This window comes from Homalodisca vitripennis, chromosome 8 (genome assembly GCF_021130785.1).
Source record: "Homalodisca vitripennis isolate AUS2020 chromosome 8, UT_GWSS_2.1, whole genome shotgun sequence".
NCBI lineage: Eukaryota > Metazoa > Arthropoda > Insecta > Hemiptera > Cicadellidae > Homalodisca > Homalodisca vitripennis.
Genome location: NC_060214.1, coordinates 68,775,592 through 68,794,117, shown reverse-complemented (window position 1 = coordinate 68,794,117; position 18,526 = coordinate 68,775,592). Strand labels below are relative to the sequence as shown.

Sequence of the window (18,526 nt, the reverse complement as noted above, 5' to 3'; positions counted from 1 at the left end):
TACGTTCACGTCAGCTGTCCAAAAAAAAAACTATGTTTTACGGTAAACAAAGAAGACAATAATCGATGTAAGAACAGTAAATCGGTTCTATAGTTATTGCTCTTCCAGAATATATCAAATAAAAATCATTTATGACCTTAATTGCCTACAAATTTCAATAAATGTACATGTCTACTTTGGCGACGAATATTCGTCGTTGCCAAATCGGACGGGCCTTTGGCGACGAAAATTCGTTTCATACCAGCTCTAGGGTTAATACTTCAATTTATTTTTTGCCATTAGGTTGCAATGTTGTGAGCGTAGGAAGTAAAATAAACATGTGCTGTAACAATTTAGTTCAAAACTCGTTCTGATCAAACCATAGATGATCTCTGAGTACGTAATTACCAGTAAGTTATTTTTGACCAGTTATTCCAATTGATCCAGTAAACAAAAACAGGTTTACAAGGTATCCAAATGAGCCAAAAGAAATACCGTCTGTTCAAGTATGAATTAATTTGTGTTCGGTATAATGGTTTATTTACACAATAAGTTTCTGTAAACCCTAAGAAATGGCTCATAGTAAAAGGGTTTATAATGCACTAATGATTTATTAGGACACTATATGGTGTGCAGTTATATTTTGCCCTTAACAAATTATACATACTTGGGGAAAGACATGATACATTTATTCAATTATTCAAATGGTAAGTTTTTGCATTGTATTTGGCAGCAGCACAAAACTAAAATGATGGCATATATCTACTTTACCACCAGAAAATTTATAACCAATTTTGATAAATTTTGTATCTAACATCTAATTGTGGAGGATAAATTATGAAATGTGATCAAAATACGGTAAATATTGTTTTATTTCAAAAAGTAATAAACTTGCATTGAATTCAATTTAACCTCTTTCAAAGTACTGTCCTTGGCTGGTAATGAACTTATTCTAACGTTTTATTTCATGACTGGAAACATTTCTGGAAGGCTTCTTTCATAAGGGCTTTTTAATGCTGCTCGATCATGGCCCTCTCAATTCAGAAATGGTGTCAAAACATTTTCCTTTAAGTCCAGTTTTTTTTTGGGAAGAGCCAGAAGTCGCATGGTGTTAGATCGGATGAGTATGGCGGATGTGGACAGACAGGAACACTTTTTTCAGCTAAAAAGTCATAAATGAGAATTGCTGTGTGACACAACCCGTTGTCGGGTTGAAGCAGAAACCATTCACCCATTTTTCTGGTCTCTTTCTCCATATGTCATTTCACAAACATTGCAGTAAGCTCTTATAAAATTCAGAGTTGACAGTTGTTTCTTTTGAAACGAACTCTGATTGCACTCTGATGCCTTTACTATTGAAAAAAAAACAATGAGCATGACCTTCTTGTTCGATTTTGATTGACATGCCTTTTTTGGGCGAGGAGATAGATGCACTGGTTTCCCACTGAAAACTGCATTTTGGTTTCAGGGTCATATCCATAGACCTAACATTCATCCCCAGTTACAATTTTGGCCATGAAGTCTGGATCTGCTTTAAGATAGTCCTTCAACTCTGGGCATACTAGTGCACGCTTTTCCTTCTGTTCATCACTCAAAAGTCTAGGAAACTAATTTTACACTCACTCTTCTCATTTGCAAATTATCAGTTAAAGTGATTTGAAGGGAACTGTACGAGATGTTATCTTCCGATAGCTCTCGGATAGTCATTCACAAGTTTGAACAAACCATTGTCTCTACTTTTTTGCACTTTGTTGTCTGTTTTTGAGGTTAATGGATGTCCCAACGCTGCTTGTCTTCAACCGGCTCATTTCCGCTTTTAAATCGATCATTCCATCGTGCCATTGTTATACATTTACTCAGTCATGAACAAAAATGGAACATAATTCCAATCTAGGGTTCTAAGACAAGTAAAGTCCACCTAGACTGGAGAAAACAGATTGAGTTATATTTGGACCCTACCTGGGTTGCGAATTAGAAAAATATTCATGTTTGTATGTAATAATAAAATACTGACTATCATTTAGCAGTTTTTATTTTTTGTAAAAAGTAGTAAAAACATCATTTGTTCCAATAGGAATCAATACTATTATATGAAAATCTAATCGTGTATCTGTGTCGTGAGGCATCTAGATTTGAATTTTCCATGCATAGAATAAAATGTGTGGATATATTATTAATGCTTTCAGATAATAAGAGCCTCTCTCCATCTCTCTTTATTTTCACTCCTTTAAAAGTCTATTAGTATAATCATCATTGCTTGTTTGTATCTGTAATACAAAATATACAAAAAATATTTAATACATAATTTTCATCACATTTTTATATCACTTTAATAAGCATATAGAATTAAAAAATCTACTATCTTATTTTTATTAGTCATTTATTAATACTGCAGTTGTGATAATACAATAGATTAAAAGCCAATAGTTCTAAAGGTCTAGATATTAGATAAGAAATCCCTGATAAAAGTGACTAAATTAAGAATGTTTGTCAGATGACCTTTACTATCTAATGAAAGTTGATTGTCTTCCTACCATTTTCCAAGTAAATATATTTCATTTCACACATCTTTCAGTTGGCATTTGTAATGTTATGAATTACCTCAAACAATTATAAAGATATTCAATAAACTAGCCTAAGCATTTAGTCATTCTGTGTAGTGCCATTATTTTAAAGATTGGCTGGGCTTTAACAAAGCAATTACTCAAGAAACTGGAAAAAATTTCTTTCACTGTCTGACTATCTGCTCGCACGATATCTCAAAAACAAAACTAACTGAAAAAAATCATGTATTATATAGGATAGTTTGCCTACTTAGAACATAGAATTACAGCAATTATTAACTAAGGCTTGTTAACGTAGAAGCCTGAATTAAATAACCGTTTTGCGTATTTACGTGTTGATTTAAAAGCCCTGCATAATGATATATATTTTTATAAGCTGCAATATTATGAATTGAAAAGAGAAGGATGTTTAATGGGATTATAATGTCTTGTACAGATGACATATCAGAGGGTTAAAAAATTTGTAATCTACATAACAATAATTTGTAAATATAAACTGAAGAGGTGTAAACATTTTCTTCTCTTTGGGTGTTTTTAAAAAACATTCACAATATTTCCATAGTAAAACTATACCTTGAAACTGAATTTACACATTTTAATTCAAATGGTTCTTGAGAATAATGTATAATATAGAATAATTTAGAATATATATATATAGAGAAATATAGGTATAAATTTTATTTTGTAGCCAGTAGAGTTTGAGGATTCGCTACTCAGTAAAAGAAAAATCATTTCAAACTATAGATTTCAGATTTTTTACTTTTGTGAACAATTATATTAATCTATTTTTATGTAAACTTTAAAATTTCTACAAAATTTTGCATTTATATGATTTATAAAATTTATTACAGAATCCCTTGAACAAAATTATCGTTGGTGTACTTGAACAATAGAATTCCCACTATCTAATTAATAAAACATATTAACACTAGCTGTTTACCGATGATTACAATAAGCCCCAGTGTTGGGCAGCACTCGAACAGTTGAGATAGCCGGTGAAAGATAACCTCCAGCACGGTATCAGTGAGAGAGCCAGCACTTCCATTCAGTGTGTGTGTGAGCGAGATGGTGGGTCCACGTCTGCGACTCTTCCATCTCATAGTGCGCAGGATGTCTTCACACAACAAATATCTGATAGAAGATCCCAAGTATGGATTCCTCAAGGAACTAGGACTGGAGAGAGTAAATGTTGGAGTCTATCATGGGAAAATGGAAAGCTAGTGGCCAGGTAGGTTTGTAGTAAAACTTCACAGTCATCCTGTGTTAATAGTTTTATAAATGATTAAATAAATAACTAACAAATGTACAAGAAAAATTGGTTGTAGTATCAAATTAAGACTAAATATACAGTATTTTAAATTTTAACATAAGAAAAATTCAAATTTATTATTATTAATAATGACACCTGTCAATTTTATTCTAAAAGTGATATTTATTTGATCTCAAATACATGGTAAAAACAAATATTGTTACAGTTAGAAATAAAAAAATTTGGTTTCTTAGTGGAATTATTCAATTTAGTTGCAACTCTTGCTCCGGAAAAAATGTAAGATTTGTAAAAATATATGTCTGTGTGTATGTGTTTAATGTGTAAAAGCATTTCCAAATAACCAGGTGTTTTTCATACTCATTAAAAATGTTAAAATACTATTTTAACAATTTTTCAATGCAGCCTGTAACACTATAAGGAATACACCAGGAATACTCAAAAGAACTCGGAAATCAATAACCAGACATGTTAATGAATGCATCGCATCAAATTGAAGGCATATCAAATATTTGTTGTAAAAGTGATCCCTAAGGTTTTGAAATAACTGCTGTTCTGTTAAGTTGTTCCGTATTTCTTAGTAATTACAGCTGAAAACTCTTTTTGATGTTGAGATATTTTTGTTCACTTTTCAGTACACTTGTAGAATACTTTAATTTTCTGAAACTTGGGAAAACTTGCAAATGTTACTAGGTTAAGAAAAATGCCACAACTTTTTATATCTTGAGTGATTTCAATAAATAAGGTGCCGTTTTGATTTATAACAACATTTTTTGATTCTAGTAAATTTTTTTATACAGGAAATAGTTTTTAGGAAATTCATCATCAACGATTTTAACAAGCCGCCGTTTTGAATTTAATGGTTGTTTAGAACAAAATTTGTAATGTAAAAAACACAAACAGACAGACAGACGAAAAAACTATGCTTTTTAAGGACATACACATAAGGAACGTTTAGGTTTTTTTGACCCAGGAACAACCTCCTGAAATTTGTCAGTATATTTAAGTTACACCCGTATATATTTAAGAATTATTACTAAATATTCCTCGACTCATTATAATTTACAAATTAAAAAGATTAATTCAAATTGTTTAAAATTACATTACATCTAATTTAGAATAGCAAAAGTTATACCTGCTCAAAAGCAGAATATTACAATGCCGCTATTAAGTTGTAGAAACAATGAGCTGTAAACAAACGTAATATATCTCAAATATAATACTTGAGGCTGGTGGAAGAGACTATTGAAGTGAATGAACTATTGGCAAAATTTGATTTATTGAGATTGTAGTCATTAAACAAGTTTGCAAGACATATTTTATATGCAGGTGGTCAATAAATTAATCAAACTTCATCATTTTATTTGTTAGGTCAAAATAAGTCAGAAATGTCACATAAAGTATAGTTCTATCTTGCTCAGTTTACCATTTGTCTGTCTGTGTAGGTTTTTAGGAGAAAAATGTGTAAGCAAAATTAAATTTAGTATCAGAAAGATCACATAATACATATTCTTCTACTCTCATAAACTTTTCATAACATCTCCAGTTCTTATTACAGTTTGAAAACTGTATATGACCACTATTTTGAAACTTTTTTCAATATTGCTTAATTAGATGTAAAATTTTACAAAGTTTAAACTCTATTCAATTTAAGATGTAATTTTTTCCATAAGAAACACACACAGACAGTGAAATGACAAACTAAGCAAAATAGGATTACACTTTACATGACATTTCTTAGTTGTTTCAAACTGACAAAATCAAATTTTGATAAAGTAATTTATGGACACCCTATAGAATGAAAACATGTTATTACAATTATGGTACAGTCCATGATATTTATAAAAATAAAAATGTATGTATCCGCTGGATGATGTGCAGTAGCAAGCCCTTCCTTGTGTGACGTCAGTGGTGGAGATGGTCAATTAGCATGCCAAAACACAAGTAGTGCTGTTTACTGTCACTGTTCTATGAAACTTTGTGTAAACAATAACTAACTTGTTTTGTTTGTGCTTGTTTTTTTTTTACTGATTAATAATACCTTAGTGTGTGGTTCATACAAAAATTCAAGTTGTGGTTGCAAATGGAGGCAGTCAGTGTTTTTTTGGCTTTGACAAAGCAGTAAAAAAATATCTTCTAAATGACAGTGTAAATGAAATTAAGGAAACAATTTTTCAAGTCTATGGCTTAGATTGTGACTTAGTTGGACCAAACAGAAAAGTTTTCCTCCAATTTAAACAATGTGAGCTTTGAAAACTCCAATGACAGGCATTATATCTTATACGGGATAATATTGGCTATTGTAAAATTTATTTATGTCACTTTTACATTATAATACTATATTATTTTATATTATTAATTATTATAAAACATTCAAATTCTAAGTGTTTGTAACATTTCTACCAACAGTATTGCTGTGAAGGCTATAAAGAATTTATTTATGTATTTCCTGTGGGAACAAAAATAGTGATTCCAGTAGAAAACATTTTCCGATACAGCTGGATTTATAAATACCACTGATATCAAGTGTTTTCTTTATCCTACTAACTGACTTCTGTGAAATATTTAGTCTGTGTGCTATTTCAGTTTGTGTGTAATGTTGTTCTTCCAAAAGAACCTTGGCCACAGCACATTTCCTTGATGACAGGTCCTCTTTTTACCCATTTCCCTGATAATTTTATAAATAGCCAATAAGGAAGTAAAAAAGTGGTTTCATACACTCACAAATGACCTTAAACTTACTTTATTAATAACAGAACACACTAACAGAAAGATCTACTGAACCTAAAACATGTTAACTACATGAAAAGTTAACTGTAACCTGATTTTGGTTATGGAGCTGGTAGATTTGTAAAGGCAGATGATAAACAAAACAGGCAGTGTTGCCACCCGCCAACATAAAATTACCAAATTTTCTGCTCATACTATTCTAAAGTAACACACGAATGAGGGTATATACTTTAACATATACCAACATGAAATTAAAAATTTATTTAGTAAAAATTGAGAAGAAAAAACAAAAAAAATATGCTTTAGTCTAATAATTTGGCCAGCACTGTAATCAGATAAGTTTAAATTCACATGAGGTTTAGAATGGTGTGTGCAACAATCACAGTTTCACAACTTTTTTATCTTGAGTTTTTAATACATTTATACATTAAGTTAAAAATTAATTATATATTGTTAATTATTATGTAAAATCAAAGTTTGATAAAAAACGGTGTAAATCAAATAAAAAATATAATAGAAAACATTAAATACACACTGTTTTATTAATAGCAATAGCTTGAAGTAAGCCTACAAATTATTAACAAAAACATATACGAAGCATAACTTATAACTATATTATGTAATGCACAGTTGTCACAGAAACAGTGAAAAAGTATTAATTATTGCAGCTCTCTTGCATAAGACTATCTGGTTCGACTACACCAGCTGATGTGTCTTTCTGTAGAGTAGGCATGTACGTGATACCTACCGTTTAGATTTATATACAATGATATAGTCTAATAATCTCCAAAATAATTTACTCTAAAAAAATATTTCTCTATTTTTATTGTAACTTATTAGGATTTATGATGCTGGTGATATGTACCATTGGTTATTAATACGGAGTAATGTAAAATTGTAAACATAAAAATTAATTTAAGTATGTAATATGTGATATAATTCTGAGTGTACTGTGAAAACAGTTGAATCCAGTTATTCTAGAAACAATCCTATTAAACTCGAGGATTTTGTGAACTTTATAGGACTGATGGAATTTAAATATATTTTTTATTAAAAAAATAAAAATACTTGTTATATTTTTATATTTATACATATATTTTTTATATGTTGATGACATGTGCAGGTTGTCCAGTCAGTGTGCCCCGCCAACGGTCAGGTGATAGCAGAAGTACAGCAGGGAAACCTGGCAGATTATGGAACCTGTGTGGAGGAGGCTCAGGCAGCCTGGCAACTATGGGCAGATCTGCCCGCTCCCCGCCGTGGTGAAATAGTCCGCCAGATTGGAGAAGCCCTCAGGAAAAAGTTGATCCCCTGGGGAAACTCGTCTCTTTAGAAATGGGTAGGATGCATCAGGTTGTTTTAATTTCTAATTCACCAAAATTTGTTCTCAAGCTGTTTATATCTTTCAAGTACTTTCAAGTTATAAATGAACTTCTTACAAATTTAAATATACATTAACCCCTTTACAGACTTTGGCGTAATATTATGTTCAGAGTGATTGCGTAAAAGTGTTTAAAATGATTTAATATTACACATTGTAATATTATTTCTGTTTTCTGCCATAATATTGTGCAGGAAGTATGTCTATGACAAACATGGATCACACAAGTATTTCTCAGGCTTTCTAATAGATATCAGCACCTTGGCCCTCTGTCATCATTGTTTACACCTTGGTGATTTCGCTGTAGTCGAGAGGATTGAGCATTTTCATAATCAGTAGTAAAAAATAACATTATTATTTGTGTATTTTTAATCAGTAAGTAAATACATTTTTTATATTTTTGAATATTTTTGAGTGATTGGAATTCAAAAGTCGGCCATTCTACGGTAAACTTGCCGTGCAAAGTCCAAGATAACACTACTGGTGTGTATTGAGGTTATTTTCAGTTGGTACTATCTCTTGGAAGAACACACAACAAGTTTCAGCCTGATCGGTCCTATTTCTTTGTGATTGACATTTCATTAGAATCGAGGAAATCAAGTGATTTTTCAAAAATGGACGAAGATGGATTTTGTGTGATAAAGACAAAATGCCTCAGGAGACTTAATAAATATTATGGTGACTGTTCACCTTCAATAAGAACAGTTTATAATTGGTTTCAACATTTTTGGACTGGCCATATGAGTACAAAAGACGTCGAACGTTCTGGACGCCTTGTTGAGGTCACAACTCCAGAAGTCATTGACAAAATCTATGATATGGTGAAGGATGATAGAAGAGTGAAGATGCAAGAGATTGCTAGTGCTGTGGGCATCTAGAGTGAGTGGATACATAATATTTTACACCAATATTTGGATGTGAAAAAAAAACTGTCCCGCAAGGTGGATGCTGCGATTGATCATGATTGGCCAAAATCTAAATCTTGTGGAGTGTTCTAAGCACGGTTTGTACCTGTTCCAGCACAACCTGGAGGACACAGCGTTGTTAAGTCACTGTTGATGAAACATGGATACTCCACTACACTCTTGAGACCAAAGAGGAATCTAAACAATGGGTTGCCAAAGGGAAATTTGCACCAAGAAAGGCAAAGACCGTTCCTTCAGGCGGGAAGGTTATGGCAACTATATTTTAGGATACTCAAGGAATAATCTTCATTGACTATCTAGAAAAGAGTAAAACTGTTACCGTGTAGAGTGAGATGTACAACTATATACACATAGATGTACTCTGTACAAATTTCACTACTCCATTCTAGTAAATGATCACCAAATTCCCAAAGTCAGACACTTTCACTTATAAAATTTATATTTTCCCTTTCTCTTGCTTCAATTGAATATTTGAAAGCACCTAATGACAACATTTATATACAGCAAAACGATTAAAAAAAATAATACAATTAGATTTCCAACAAATTATTCACTTTTGTATAGCAAATTTGAGCTATTCTCCCACATACAAATTAAGTCAACTACAAGGGAGTAGCTGTAATAAATTTTAGAAAAATTTGGTAACTCATTCCTACCTAATTTCTGGTCACAATAGCAAAGATGAAGAAAACTCCACTAGTGTAAGAATGATTCCACAAATAAAAATATGGGCCAGTGTCCAAATGTAAAAATTTATAGATTTTCCCTTATTTTGAATCAACTTAAAAATGATTTCATAGAATGAAATATGTGGGTTGGTTTTGTCTTTATTGTATCTGTCATCTCTGAGCATGCAGTATTGTTGTGTAATCACTTCCACGGACGTTGCAGGTAAGATCCTGGCTGAAGGGGTCGGGGAGGTACAGGAGTATGTGGATATCTGTGACTACGCTGTAGGATTGTCACGCTCGTTCAGCGGTTCACTGATACCATCTGAACGACCGGGTCATGTGCTACTGGAGCGCTGGAATCCTCTTGGAGTCATCGGTGTCATCAGTGCCTTCAACTTCCCCATTGCCGTTTACGGCTGGAATAGTGCTATCGCCATGGTAAATTAGTATCCAATTTTGTTCAGTTTTAGACCAGTTTTATCTAGAGATGACTTAATCCCAAATCTGCTGCCATCACTTAAATTCAATTTTTTCATTTCAACCGGAATCTTAACTAATCATTTGAGTGTACCTAGATTTAGATACCTAAAATCTGTAAATTGGTTTTCAATTATTCAATTAGCATAGAATTATTCATGAGTACAGTTGAATTTTGCTGCAGTGATACTGGTTGACTTGCAGAATGGAGTGGCATTTGCTATATGGTGGAGTATCATGTGCATAAATATATTCGTTATTTTTCAGTGCTGGTTTGTTCAGAGTGTTCCAAAATTTATATCAGGTAATTTCAGGGTCTCTCGAATGAACATGTGTCTGAAAAATGAGCACCCTGGAAGCTACAGCTGCCCAAAGTTGGGAAAATAATATTTTGGTAACTGTGTTCAGTGTAATCATTAATAATTAAATACAATGTATTATATTAGTCTCTGTTATGTAACAGTTCCAATTTTGATAAATGCAAAATTTTCAGTAAGTTTTAGAGGGATCAGAAATGTTATTTTAAGGGGGGGGCAAATTTTAGGTGCACAACCTAAAATTTGAAATAATTGAATTTTAAATGTTATGCTCCCTGCAATGGACTGGCCAGTAATATCAGTAAGGTTGATAGAGGGTGCGGTTAAGTGCAAACATGACCCTTGCTTGTGTTTATTTTATTGTTTATTTTCAAATATGAACAAAATTCATGATCAGTATAAAAAATCTCTATGTTGATGTGGTAGAGTTGAGAATTGTAGTTTGTCCTTATCTTACTGTGTCTAACGGTCCAATAATAATTTGGAATGTTATGACAGGTTTGCGGAGACACAGTTGTGTGGAAGGGAGCTCCAAGCACGCCTCTTGTGTCAGTTGCCACAGCTAAAGTGGTGTCGGAGGTGTTGGAGCGTAACAATATGCCTGGAGCAGTCTGCGCACTTTGTTGTGGTGGCAGTGATGTCGGTGAGGCCATGGCTGCTGACACCAGGCTCCCCTTGCTCTCTTTCACTGGCAGCACTGCTGTCGGCCACAAGGTAGGTACTACTGGCTGACCAACTTTACACTGTTCAAACCATCAAGCAAAGCTCAAGTACTATACTGTCATACAGTTTTACTAGTTTAGAGATTTGGGTAATAATATATGATGATTGGCTCAAAATTCTCCAGATTCAGATTCAGATTCAGATTCAGATCTTTATTGTCATTAGGCAACAATGGTGCAATAGACATGGTCAAATTTTTACAATTATTGTCAATTATTACAACTTAAAAATCTTTCATACTCTTACAACAACTCTCTATCTTATAACATGGACTCATAAAAAACTGTCAAAGTTTGAGTTCATGTTTTAGCCAACTTTGTAAAAATTAATTAAATTGTGATGTAATATTAATCCATCTTGATTCAGAATAAATGTTTGACTGTTGTGTGAATTTGGCCAGAAAGTTTTTTATATTCTGCAGCAAACGTTTTCAATTATCTTTTAAATTACTAACATAGGGTCAAGACACAATTTTCATTACAGCACGCTCTTCAAGTTCTAAAATATTTAAAATATACATGTTTAACTAATGTTTGTAATATTTTTAATGACATTTCTCTCTGTATGTATAATAATTAGAATAACTTTCAAGGTATAGAATGGTTTCCATAAAATTTCCAAAAATTAAAAATTTTTTGTTTTTTGATCATTTGGAACATGGTTGTATCTCTATTGCACATGATTCTATATTTTATGAGTTCTAAAAAATTTTGTTTACACCTTTTAAATTTTGAGATTTGTTTGTTTTTTAATTAAAAATAGAAAAACTACGTAAACAATACAATCAAAACAGAGTATCATTATTGAGCTGGAATGCAAGATAACAAACTTTTACTGTGGTGCAGGTGGGAGTGAAGGTGCAAGATAGGTTTGGCAAGCCACTCTTGGAGTTAGGGGGCAACAACGCGATCATCGTGGCAGAAGATGCAAATCTGGACATGGTGGCTCAGTCCGTGGTGTTCGCCTGCGTCGGGACAGCTGGCCAGCGGTGCACTACCACTCGAAGACTAATCCTGCACACCAAGGTATGTTTGCAACGTGGAGGGAGGAATTATTGACTACATACTATCACATTCTTAGATCAATATCTCCACCCTTCACCCCAAATTTTTTACTTAGAAGTTACTGACTTTTAACTAATGGAGAAAACAAGAAGTGTCCATTTTTGCTAATCTTTAGCTTTCTGACTTCACATTTTGAGCAATTTTTACAATTTTTCAGGTAAAGATGTTACCCCATTCCAAAGGGTACAAACTTTCTTTACCCTTTCAAATGAACATAGTTAATAAACAGAAGGAGATCTACAATAGAGTTAACATGTAAATTTTAAAATGCTGTGCTGTATGCATATGCTTGTGTTTGATAATGAAGAATGCTGTACTGCCTGCAGGTGTATGACGCTGTGCTGTCTCGATTAGTGAAGGCATACCAGAGTGTGCTGAAGAGGCTTGGAGACCCTTTGGATGAGAACACTCTGTACGGACCACTCCACTCTGCAGACTCTATTAAGAGGTTCACAGCCACCATCGAGAAAGCAGTTAAAGCTGGTGGTAAAATTGAGTTTGGCGGAAAGGTTGGTTATTTTCTTAGGGCAGTGTAGAGGTCTATACATACATATTTTGTTACAATATATCCTTAGATTGCAATGACAGGGGTATCCTCTTTCCCCAATTGACCCTCCACATTGTATGCTTAAATACAGGGTTAAAGTAGAATAGAATATTTAGTAGTATCATAGTAGTGTACCCAATTGTTATTTAGTTTTGGTTCTTAATAATTTTAAACACAATCTTTTAAAAATACGATTGTACATAGTCACATAGAACAGCACTAGAACTGAAGATTGGTACAATCAAACATCATCATTTCAAGGGATATTGCTTAATGGTATAAATAAAACTATGACAAACTTACTATTATTACTCATGTTTTGGAAATAGTGGCTAGTATGTCTGGAAGTGGAAATAATAGGAGTTTCTATGTTGTACTTTTTACATTCAAATGACTTGAAATCCACTGCCAATGGTTTACAGTTTTTTATGTACTGTTTACGCCTCTTTTAAATTTCAAATCATCCCATATAATTTGTGTTAGTTTCATTTATACCATTAAGCAATAGCACTTGAAATGATGATGTTTGATTGTACCAGTCTTCAGTTCCAGTATTGTTGCCTAATTAAAAAAAATTTGCAAAAATTGATATTTTTATTTTTTGAATAATTGAATTGTCAAATTAAAAACCAAATTTTTAGTGTAATTTCTCAATTCTGAGAACTTATCCATTCTATAACTTAGTTGTTGTCTGCTACACAGGTTATAGAACGACCTGGGTTCTATGTAGAGCCCACAATAATCACTGGCTTGGCCCATGATGCGGAGGTAGTTCACACAGAGACCTTTGCTCCTATAGTCTATGTCCTGCGGGCTAACAACGTGGACGAAGCCATCTCATGGAACAACGAGGTCAAGCAAGGCCTGTCCTCCAGCATCTTCACACAGGACCTGGCCACCCTCTTCAAGGTGAAAAACTTTTAATTTATTAAGATCTTAGAAGTTTCCATGTTGTTTTAACCCTTTAACTGCCATGTTCCTGGATTTGGGGTGACACCCGAGCACTGGGATTTGTTACCTACTAAAACCCCCTAGCACTGAGTATTTTCCCCCATTTTTAGGGTTTTTAACATAACAAGTTAACACATTATTTTAAGTTTGATAAATAGAGTAAACCTTGGAAAGTTTGGATGACCTCTCCATACTAACAAAAAGTTTTATTAAAGAATGTCAAACAGTAGGCTTAGAGCTAAATGAAGATAAAACTAAAATTATTCATTTTGGAAGACATGCTGGAAATGTGAGAACAAACATAAGCATTGACAACTACTCGATTGGCTGTGTAGAAAGTTTTAAATATTTGGGTGTAACAATAAACAGCAAAAATGTGGAGGATATAGAGATACAAAGCAAATTAGCTAATGCAAATAGGTGTCTTGGGGCGTGTACAAAACTCTTTACGTCAAGATTGTTGTCACAATGCTCCAAAATAAGAATTTATAAAACAATCATTCAACCAGTCCTAATGTATGGAAGTGAAACATGGACATTAACAAGAAAAAATGAGGGGCGGTTGATTGTTTTTGAGAATAAAGTTCTCCGAAAAATATTTGGACCAATATGTGATGAAGGGGTGTGGCGAATAAGAAAAAATAGAGAATTAAGCAGTGTTATACCAAGATCCTGATATTGTGGCTTTGGTGAAGGCAAAGAGAATTAGCTGGCTAGGACATGTACATCGGAGACAGGAGGGCACAAGGTTAAAAGAGGCCTACCAGGCGGTACCGGGCAGGAAGGCGCCCTTTGGGTAGGCCAAGGATAAGATGGGGCGATCAGGTTGTCGAAGATGTGACCCGGTGTGGAGGGTCTGTGGATCTGGTGGAAGACAGGGTGGCGTGGAAGAGGCTCATAGACAAGGCAAAGAATCGACTGAGATTTGTTACGCCCCGGCAGTAAGTAAGTAAATAGAGTAAACCACTAAAAATGTTGGCAAACATCTCAAATAATGTCAACCAAGAGTTTTGGTAGACTATAAGAAATGTACAAATGCCACTTTATATCCATTTAAAGACATGGAACTCCTTCTTCAGAGTATGTGTATGGGGCACAAGGCAATGCCGCATTTTTCGCACATATATCGTGACTCTTGCTGGGCTTGTTGTATGTTTACACACTCGACACTGTCATGTATCACTTACGGCCAACAGAATCATTATCGATTACATGAATACTTAGCTTAGTTATCTACGAAACTACAGTTGCACGGCATCTCTTGGACATGGCGGTTAAAGTGCTAACTAAGCTGTTGTTCCAACCCTCTTATGAGTATAAGAGTATAACCATTAATTGTATGCTTAAAAAAGTTAAGAATATTTAATTATTGAATTTAAATCTTTCAAAAGATTATCTGTTATTACAATAATCTGATAAGATATTTGGTGGTATTATTTGCCTTTAGTGCAAACATTAAAAAATAATATTTATAGAATGCCTATTTTTAGAGTAAGTCAAAAATTTTATACTTTACACTATAAATTTCTTACCATTCTCCTGTAGTTTTTATACCAATATAAAATTATATAATTAATAAATTGTATAAAACTGCCTTAAAAATGTCTTTAATCTTTTCCTCTAGTAGTGAATTGTATGTTTCAGTGGATTGGACCCAAAGGGTCGGACTGTGGAATCGTCAATGTAAACATTCCCACGAGTGGGGCTGAGATAGGGGGGGCATTTGGAGGTGAGAAGCACACCGGAGGCGGGAGAGAGTCTGGATCTGATTCCTGGAAGCAGTATATGCGTAGGTCCACCATAACCATTAACCATAGCTCCAGTCTCACTTTGGCCCAAGGGATCAAGTTTGAGTGATTCAACGTGTCAAGAAATAAATCGTTTTACACCATTGTTTAAGTTTTGCTTTATTTGAACTACTGTCCAATAAAATAAGGTATTCAAAATAAAGGTATTTTTTACTGCTTAATTCTGTTAGGGAAATTTTGATCTGGAAGTGATAGATATGCCATAAATTTGTGTTTATTGGTAATATAGAATTTATAATGATAAGCTGTGCATGTCCAAGTTGAGGAATGGGAAATCAGATGGAAGGCCTCAAGGTTGTGATGATTGGAGGTGGCAGAGAATAAGGATTACTGGTAAGGATAATGATGCTGAGACCAAATCCCTTTGTAGGTATCATCAAGTGGTGTAAGCGTTATCATGACATTCTGTGAACTGGAGACTGATTGCCTAGAAGATAATACACTATAAACATTAAGGATGTGGGGTTGCCAAAAAGTTTAACATTAAATTTTTATGCATTTTTCAGCTAATTCAAAGCTGGTTATGATCATTTGGAAATATGTTCACAAAACTATACATAGTTATTGAGAAGCATAATTAAGTTATCAATTTGTGTTTGAAACTTATTTACAATGAATCTAATTAACTATTGTTAAAATGAACATATTGTTAGAAGAATATTTGTATGCAATTGTAAAATTCCAATAAAGTGTGGATATAAAAACTAATATGAGCTTAAATTTTTAAACATATTTGCCCAGATAAAACCTGTGAAGTGAATGTGTGGAGAGAGACCTGTTATATACACTCATATGAAACACTTTTATTAGAAATGTACGTCTTTGATATGAGTGAAATATTAGAACTAACTTGTTCAAAGCTCAATCATAGGTATTGGTCCTTGATTTTGGTAAATTGAAACATGTCATTCCTTAGCACTTTTATATGCTTTAAATGCGACCTTTAACTGTAATATTAGTTACATTGTATTCAGACTCCATAAGGTCCCACAAGACCGAGGAAGTAACAGGTCCGCCTAGTCAGAGCCTCGCATAACCAGGTAAGGCTATTTACACTTGGAGGGGTGCCCAGCTCCCAAGGGCTCCGTTCGTGATGCACAATCCCTGTGCCATGCATCTCTTAGGCACGGGTCGCTTCACACCGTAGGATTGGGGGCTCCCAGTCAAACTAATGTGCGTGGTACGATTCCGGACAGTCCAGCCGAGACTGGTTATACCCGGCCTGGCACCACTACTGCGCGGCGCCGAGAGCCGTCACCATGTAGAGTGCACAATCGGGGCACTAGCCTAGATCCTGGAGTTCAGTTAAGAGCAGGGCCACCTCTCACCAGACGCTTAACAAGCGCTTATCCGAGCCCAACCGTTGGTTGGATTCGGATCCCCCATTGGTCTTGAGTGGCACCTAGGTGTCAACCCTAGAGAGGTAATTTCCTAGTTCATTGGGGATCATCAGAACTAAGGTCAGCCCATTCCCTAGAACTCTTACTTAGTTTTTATCAAATTTCAAGGAGTTTGTTACAAGAAATTGTTCCGCAGAAGTTAGGTACCATAAATTTTATACAAGATGGATACCGAAAATCAATATACAGCAAATTGGACTCAGTAAGTCCTGACTGCTTTTAAGTGGGAGGTGTTTCCACATCCGCCTTACAGTCCAGGCCTAGAACCCAGTGACTACCACCTGTTTCCAGCAATGAAGACCTAGCTTGTGACACAGCACTTAAATGACGAAATTGAACTGAGAGAGAATGTGACTAACTTGCTGAAATCTAAGGCGGCAGAATTTTATAACGCTGTTATTTCCAAATTAGTTCACTGCTATGATAAGTGCCTAAATTTGTAGGATGTAAATGTTAAAAAATTTTATTTTAGTGTCTCTTTTAAATGTATATGATAAAATCTTTTTCTTGTACTTTACTTTCTGTTTATCTCAAAACATAATCTACTTTATGGATAGCCCTCGTAATATAATTCTTAATGAAAGACAAAAATATAAACTTAATAATGTAAATGGAAGAAAAAGTTCAAACGCATTCAATCGGCCTAGCACTGTCTGACAGACAACGTCAAAGCACCACCACTTGTCATCCCCACAAGCCCTCCAGGAGCAAGTCCCTAACCCTCATCCTGAAGCACACATTATCCTCAATACTTCTAATATCATCAGGAAGAGCATTCCAAAGGTGGCAAACCTGAACAGTAAGCAGTTTATTAAAAATTGTTGTTATGTTATTAACTCCACATTATAGGGTTATCTTTATATTAGTATAATGAAAATTCAACTAAAACCCTTTTTTATGTTTTTATTGCCATACGTGTTTTGGTATTCAACCATCAACAGTGTACAATAACCTCTAAATAAATAATAAACAATTAAATATACACATGTGGACCATTTAAACATAGGTTACATTTAAATGACACAGTCGTAATTTTTGATTAGTAATCTGTATTTAATATTTTAATTTTTTCAAAAATTGGATTTGTCTTATTTTTCAGATTACTATTTAAAATGTTATAAGGATCTTTATTATAATTTAGATCGATATGCAATTCTTCTTTTGTGTTTAATTTCTCTCCTTTCCTTTTGATACCTAAAATTTCCATGTTCTTTTCAATATTTGTGCAGTTATGGTCAGTTTCTAATAAGTGTTCAGCAAAATTTGAATTTATTGTAGACATGTTATTTGTTTTCAAAGCTTGTATTTATGTTCTTTAAACCTTTTATTAAAATGTCTACCAGTTTGCTTTCACAGTCACTACAGTTAATTTTGTATACTCCAGATTGTTTGTATAAATCTTGTTTGTCATAATTTTGGTTCACTATACTACAAATACTATATCTAGATACATTATACAAATACTAGATCATTATACTAAAAATTGTTTATCTATGACTTAGAATTTATAGTAATGTGGTTCCCCTCCTTATAGATTTAGCTTACAAGTAGTTTATAATAGATAGAATATAGAATTGGCATATTTCTTGAAGTTTCATGAATGGTAACTGATGAAAAGATTGTGAAATGTTCTCATGACGTTATTCTGAGCATGCTGATGTCTGTCCAATCGGTCAACAATCAACGACAAAACAAACCTCTTTGAACTATGGATGCCAGCA

General features: G+C 33.7%; 1 pseudogene; it reads left to right on the top strand.

The window, feature by feature from the left end:
- Positions 1–3,521: 3,521 nt before the first annotated feature.
- Positions 3,522–15,491, top strand: LOC124367690 (annotated as a pseudogene).
- The last annotated feature ends 3,035 nt before the right edge of the window (positions 15,492–18,526 follow it).